At 41.6% G+C, this 7,518-nt stretch overlaps 1 pseudogene; it reads right to left on the bottom strand.

Annotated features, from left to right (window-relative positions):
• Positions 1–3,700: 3,700 nt before the first annotated feature.
• Positions 3,701–7,192, bottom strand: LOC125594918 (annotated as a pseudogene).
• Between the last annotated feature and the right edge of the window lie 326 nt (positions 7,193–7,518).

The following is a 7,518-nucleotide window of genomic DNA, read 5'->3' on the forward strand; positions in this document are numbered from 1 at the left end:
AAAAAAAATTGAACGTTGCTCATGTACCATGAAAGAGAGTTTACCATAGATTAATACAAATGTAGAATGTGGTTAGAAATTTTAAAACAACACTAAAGATTATAGGGTTAAGTATATAAAGCATTTACCAAAATTCAATATTTTGTAGTGGTTAACGCATAGATTTTGGAAAATTTCAAAAATATGACAATATTGTTTTAATGCATAGTTGCATCCTACACTAGTATATGATGATGTTGAAAGAGGTTTAGAGCCTTTGTTGTGTCCGTTTTTCAAGAAAATAGCGATTTGTAGTGGTTATTCCACTGATTTAGATAGTATTATATAAGTTTTACTAATTAATTGATAAAAAATAAGAATGATTCTCATATCCTATAAAAGAGAGTTTAACATGCATTAATACAAATTTAAAATGTCGTTAGAAAATTTAGAACAACAATAAAAAGTATAAGTTTCAGTGTATAGAGCTATTAACGTAAAACTCAATATTTTCGTAGGGGTTAACATCTAGATTTTGAGAAAAATTCAAAAACATAACAATATTGCTTTTAATGCATATTTTCCTCGTGTACTAATATATGATGATGGTCAAAGATGTTTTGAACCTTTGTTGTCTTCATTTCTCTAGAGAATAGTGATTTTCTAATGGTTAGTCCACTAATTTAGGGAGTATATGAAATTTTACTAAATTAATTTTTAAAAGAATTAAACGATACTCATGTACCATGAAAGATAGTTTAACATAGATTAATACAAATGTAGAATGTGGTTAGAAATTTTAAAACAACACTAAGGATTATAGGGTTCAGTATATAAATCATTTACCAAAATTCAATATTTTGTGGGGGTGCATAGTTGCATTCTACACTAATATATGATGCTTTTGAAAGAGGTTTAGAGCCTTTGTTGTGTCCGTTTTTCAAGAAAATAGCAATTTTGTAGTGGTTATTTCCGCTGATTTAGATAATATTACGAAGTTTTACTAATTAATTGATAAAAAAAATTAGAACGATTCTGATACACCATAAAAGAGAGTTTAACAAACATTAATACAAATTTAGAATGTCGTTAGAAAATTTAGAACAACAATAAAAAGTATAAGTTTCAGTATATAGAGCGTTTAACGTAAAACTCAATATTTCCGTAGGGGTTGTTAACAGATAGATTTTGAGAGAAATTCAAAAAATACAACAATATTTCTTTAATGCATAGCCTCTTGTACTGATATATGATGATGGTCAAAGAGATTTGGAAGCTTTGTTGTCTTCATTTCTCTAGAGAATAACGATTTTATAATGGTTAGTCCACTAATTTAGGGAGTATATGAAATTTTTACTAAATTAATTTATAAAAAAAATTGAACGATGTCCATGTACCATGAAAGAGAGTTTAGCATACATTAATACAAATGTAAAATATGGTTAGAAATTTTAAAACAACACTATAAATTTTAGAAACCCTTCTTTTTGTTGTTGTTCTTTCTCTACAATTTCTCTTTTGGAGTTCTTATTTCTTTTAGCTTTTGATCGCATCGGCAAGTCTCATATCTCAATCGTATAGTCAGACCTTGCACTTTCCTCATTCAGCCCGCCCCTCTCTCCTTTTCTGGCGATCGCATTGCTCCGATCTCGCCTTCCGCCCGCTCTCTCTATATCAGCTCTCTTTCCCCGCCCGACCAACCAAGTCCTCTCTGGCTGCTCCATCAGCGTCTCACTCTCCAGCCCCGCGCCATCTCTCTCTCTCCTCTCACTCAGCCCCCTCTCTATCTCCCTCTCTCTCTCTCCCGCTCTCTCCCAGCCCTCTCTCTCCCCGCGCCCCGCCTCGCTCTCTTTCTCCGCACCCTCTCTCTCCTCGCCCGCCCTCCTCCCTCCCCCTCTCTCTCCCCCTCCCCCTCTCTCCCGCCCCTCCCCCTTCTCCCGTCTCTCTCCCCCGCTCCCCGCTCTCCTCCCTCCTCCCTCTCCCCCACCCCCGCTCTCCCCCCCCCCAACCCGCTCTCTCCCCCCCCCCCCTCTCTCTCCCTCTCTCTCTCTCCCTCTCTCCCGCTCTCTCCTCTCCCTCCTCTCCTCTCTCCCCCCTCTCTCTCCCTCCCTCCCTTCCTCCTCTCTCCCTCCCCTTCCTCCTCTCTCCCCCCTCTCTCCCTCCTCTCTCTCTCCCCCGCTCTCTCTCTCCCTCCCCTTCCTCCTCTCTCCCGCTCTCTCTCTCCCTCCCCTTCCTCTCTCCCGCTCTCTCTCCCCCCCTTCTCCTCTCCCCCCCTTCTTTCCCCCCTCTCTCTCCTGCTCTCTCCTCTCCCCCTCTCTCTCCTCTTCCCGTCTCTCTCTTCCCCTCTCTCTCCTCTTCCCGTCTCTCTCTCCCACTCTCTCTCTCTCTCCCTCTCTCCTGCTCTCTCTCTCTCGCTCTCCCCGGGCCCTCTCTCTCCCTAAACCCTCTCTCCCGCCCTCTCTCTCCCGGGCGGGCCGCTCTCCCCGGGCAGGCCGCTCTCCCGCCTCTCCCCGGGCCACCGCTCTCTCTCTCCCGCTCCCCGGGCCGCCGCTCTCTCTCTCCCCCTCTCTCTCCTCTCCCCTCTCCCGCTCTCTCTCTCTCTCCCTCCCTCTCCTCTCCCGCTCTTCGCTCTCTCCCGCTCTCTCCCTCTCTCTCTCTCTCTCCCGCTCTCTCTCTCCCGGGCGAGCTCCCGCTCTCTCTCTCCTGGGCGCTCTCCCGTTCTCTCTCTCCCTCTCTCTCTCCTCTTCCTCTCTCTCCTCTCCCCCTCTCTCTCCTCTCTCCCTCCCCCTCCTCCCCCTCCCCCTCCCCCTCTCTCTCTTTCCCGCTCTCTCTCTCCCTCCCCCCCTCTCTCTATCTCTCATACACACACATACATACACACATACATACATACATATAAGTTTGAAAAAAAAAAAAGAGAAATTTGGTAAAAGCATCATCGTTCCTTCGGCAAAAGAAGAAGAAGCCTGGGGGTATGATCGCCGACTTCTTGTTGTCTCTGGCAACAAGCTCTAACAGCTGAACCACAGATCTTAGAAATCAGACAAATGAATTTCGCTAAACAAAAAAATCAGATCTGAATCGAGAGACTTAACTTCTTCAGCAGCGAGAGGTACTCGAGCGATTCTCCCGACGGGGAATTGGAGAACCGGCTTTGATCGATTTCGAAACCGGTTTGGTCTCTGGGCGGTGGTTTCTCCATTGCACAGAAATGAGATTGAAAGATTTACAGAGAGAGCTTTAGTGTAAGAAAGGTTGGAGATTTGTATTCTTCTTCTTCGGTGTTTTTTTTTAATAGGCGTTGTTGATCAGACATCGATATAATTGGAGAAGAAGAAAGGAGGAGAGGAAATAATGGTTTGGTTTTGTTGTCTGATTATAGTGTGTTTTGAGTTCGGTTTTGTTGTCTGATTAAAGTGTTTATGTGTCTTGGTGTGTTGCATATTTATAGAGAAGCTACAACGGCTATATTTCTCTCAAGTTTTGAGTCGGTTTCGATCGCCACAAACGCGTGCGTGCGTGCGTGCGGTTCTCTCCTAACGGTAATAATTTTGGAATCGAACCGGTCTTGCAACCACCTAAACCGGTCTTGCGAGTTCTTCTCGAAGTTATTGTTTCTTTGCATATATTAACTGATGAAGAAGAAGACGAGAAATGACTTCTTAATCTAAAAAGACAGATCTTTGCTTCTTGTTTTTCCACTTCTAGACAATTTGCGGGGTTGAACATGAAGCAAACACATTAATTATGCAATAATACCGCATACTCGGTTATGTGGAGTTTCAAATTCACGTAAAAATAAACAGCTTCTTTTTTTTGCTCAAAGTAGACAAGACTAAAAAGAAAACAAGTGAACAAGAATCCTCCAACAGCTTCTATTTACAGAGAAAGATCCCCCAAAGAGAGTATGCTTGCTAGTTGCTACTACTCAGATCTTTGCATTCACTTTGCTGTGAATCCTGTCTCCTGTACCCTGTGGCAATAAACTTATACATCAAGTGGATGTCCTTCGCCACTGTTTCTTGCTTTTCATCTGGCTCAACTTGAAAGGGCTCCAGCTTTTCCTGCGTTTTGAGGTCTCGCAAAACAGACCAGAAGCAAGAGCTTGTTGAAGCCACAGCTCAAACTCCTCTTCGTCCTCATCCATCATCTCCACGTCTAGATCCCATGGGAACCTACTCGAGTTTGACCTCTGCGTTGTCTTCTCTAACCCAACCATGTTCACATGAAAGCTTGGCCTATGCGTGTTTGGTCTACACGCCATTCCCTGTTTATTCATCAAAGTCAAAAATCAAAAACATGTTCATGTAAAATCTCAATCATCTTTCGCATAGAGATAAGAGAGAAACAGACCTGACATATGGCCCACTCTGAGACGTCAAAGATCTTGCTCTCCGCACAAACAAAAGCGCGTGGTATCTCAATCTTCAAGGACATGAAAAAAACAAAGTGGTTAAGCTAAACCAAAACAAGATCTTCCATCATTACAAGCAACAAAGCTACTAACCTTATGTGCTCTCTCAAAGGGTAATGTCCCTTTGAGTTCAACCCACCCATCTCCATCTTTGGCTTGATGATATTGACCACAATCCTACATTTTTGTTTAACAGATTAAATTATCTGAAAAAAGAGCATTTAAATAACAAAAGAATGGTTTTGATTTAAATCACCTTGCACCATCTTGCCTTTGCTTTAGTCCTACTGGTGCATACCCATATGTGTGAATTGCCACATTTTGTACAATGTATCCGTCTCGACTCTTCTGCTCTATAACCAGCACCACTCTGCAAATGAAAAAAAAAAGAAAAGTCTGACAAACACACACCAAAAAAAGATACTACAGAGAAGCTTAAAGGAAAGTAACTAAACCTGATGTGAAGAAGCATGAGATGTCTGACAAACACTCCTGGTCCTAGACTCTTCTTTTCTTAATTGCTCATCGTAATCTCTCTTCTTTACAATATCAGAAAGAACCTGAGGAAACAAAACAAAAACAAGTTCAAGCCTTTACATGTCACCAAGAACATAAACATCAACATTCCTACCTCGTAAGCACATTGAAGCTTCTTGAATGATTCACTAGCCAAAGGACTTCCCATATTTTTATCAGGATGAACCAACATTGCCTAGAAACAAAACCAACATACTCTCTCATTAACCTTCACATAAACTGCATTAAAGAATTGGAAACAAAGAACCAAACCTTCTTTCTATACTCTTTCTTAAGCACAGCGTCATCAATCTTCTTATGCCTTGAAAACCCCAACGCTTCATAATGATTCACGCTCTTCAGTATCCTCTTCATTTCATCAGCTGACGAACTTGTATCCACTTTGACCATCTTAACACTAGTAATCTCCTTCACGGTGTTAACAACAGTTGTAGTAGGAGCAGTTGGTTCAGCTGATGACTTATTCTCGTGAACCTTTTTCTCTGTCTCTTCTTCTTCTTCTTCGACAGGAACTGAAGGATACTCAAATTCCCCTGGATAGTCTTCTTCTATAATCGTTTCTTCAGACTTCTTGGCTCCTCAGGTTGTGGCTTTTCGCTTAGATTGTCACACCATTGAAGAAGACAGTTTAATACATCGTTGGACAAGAAGGCAAGATTCATTGAGAGCAGAACTCCAAGCCATCCGAGTCTGACTTTGACACAGTACATCGCATATCCAGCAGCCATTAGAACCACCAGACGGGCATGGTTTAAGGAGAATAAATAGCCTGAAATATAAAAAAAACTAGAGAAATTAACATCATGTAAAATAGTATAGATCATGAATACTATAAGACTCATTGACCAATAACCTGAAAAGCTACCCCAACAAACTAATCTTCTCCTAAATTGGTCAATGTTCAAAAAATCGCTAGGCGGGATTAGACCGTTTCTATGCCGAGTTTCATTCAGACCGATTTTTAGAACACTAATTGTGGTTGTGTTGTATAACAGTAAAAGAGCATGAAAAATCGAAAACTTGCCTCCAACTATGAACAATGTTCCGGTGATCCAAAAGTTTGCATACATCCATAATATCAAAATACCAAACAGTCCTACAATAAAGAGCCCAGGAGTGCAACCCAAGTTCACAACAACAGCTGCAGCTGCTCCCTGCATAATATTCAATTCAATACAATATATCAAACACAACCAAATCTACAATGTAGTGTAGTATCAAAAAAAACTTCAGAATCAGTTTTGTTAGTAAACGTGACAATCCTATTCAAAGATCTAAAATCTAAAAAAAGAAAGGAGTTAAGAGTGTAAAGACAATACCATACTGAGGAGAACATAGAGCAAGCAAGACAAGGAAGTCAAGCTAAGGAAGCAACTCCACATGATCAGAAGCAAAGCAGCTGAGCCCAACTTAGCACTGCATCGGAAACCCCTCAAGATACAATCTTTCCAGTAAAGAATCCCCAGACGAAGCATCCCTAACAGCTTCCCACACCCACTGCACACCAATGGCCAGTGACGCTCCACAAGCTCCCCTATCTTCTCCACAAAACGCCGCGCCGCAGAACAAGCGTTCGAGCACATATGTTTCTGAGACTGCATCCATTTCCAACCTTGTTTGACCAACCCAATATCCTCCATCTCTCAAAGCCAACCACTTTAATCCCTAAGCTCACAGAGACATTAACTTTAGGATTGATTGCTGTGAGAACAGAACCAAAGGGACTCACTCAACTAGCTTCTCCGACATGGGCTTGACAGAGAAGATACACACAGTACGGTCTCAGGCTTATTCGTTCAACGCCAGATCCCTTCACATGCAAGTTTCCCCCCTCCAAAGGCAAAGACAAAACTAAAAATGGAATCTTTCCCTTTCCTCTTTTAGAGCAAGACCAACAAGTCTTTGCTTCATTCAAAGACATTCCCTAAATTACCCATCAAGGTCCCACTTTTAAGAAATCGGATCCGCCAAGAATAGTAATTTTCCGGTGAGTAAGTAGCTTCGTCGGAGAATCACCACCGCCGACAAGAGCTTTCACGGGAGAGAGATAAACAAAAGTAAGAAGCTTTAGCTAAAGTTAGATTGGGAGGGGGGGGTAGCACTGGTAAGATTAAAGCTTCCAGAAACGCTAAAAGAGCTCGTGAAAGAAAATAAAAAAGCGAAAAAACAAAACTTTAAAAGTTTCAAAAGGTTCCGAGAGAGAGAGATGATGACGACAAAGTTTAGTGTATAGAGAGCGAGAGAGATGAAGGCGGAGAGGTTAAAGTCGTTAATTATTATAACTAGTCGTTGGCGTATTGATTAGCCTTTAGTTAGTGTTAAATGAACATACTTACTGCTACTGAAGTAGTGTATAATCTTGTGGGTCCCACTTTACTTCCAAGAGTGTGTAATCTCCTGCGGTTGCTCCTACTGTTTATACAGTACAGCTACGTTGACTCCGGTTTGATCCTGTAAAATGTTGAATACCAAAATCATGAATCTAACCGAACCGAACCGAACCGAATCTTATCTGTAATATTGCAAGTCAAACTGCAAAAAATAGTGAAATGTTCTGAACTTTTTTTTTTAATTCGGTTTAGATCTAT

This window comes from Brassica napus (genome assembly GCF_020379485.1).
Source record: "Brassica napus cultivar Da-Ae chromosome C6 unlocalized genomic scaffold, Da-Ae chrC06_Random_12, whole genome shotgun sequence".
In the NCBI taxonomy this organism is placed as follows: Eukaryota; Viridiplantae; Streptophyta; class Magnoliopsida; order Brassicales; family Brassicaceae; genus Brassica; species Brassica napus.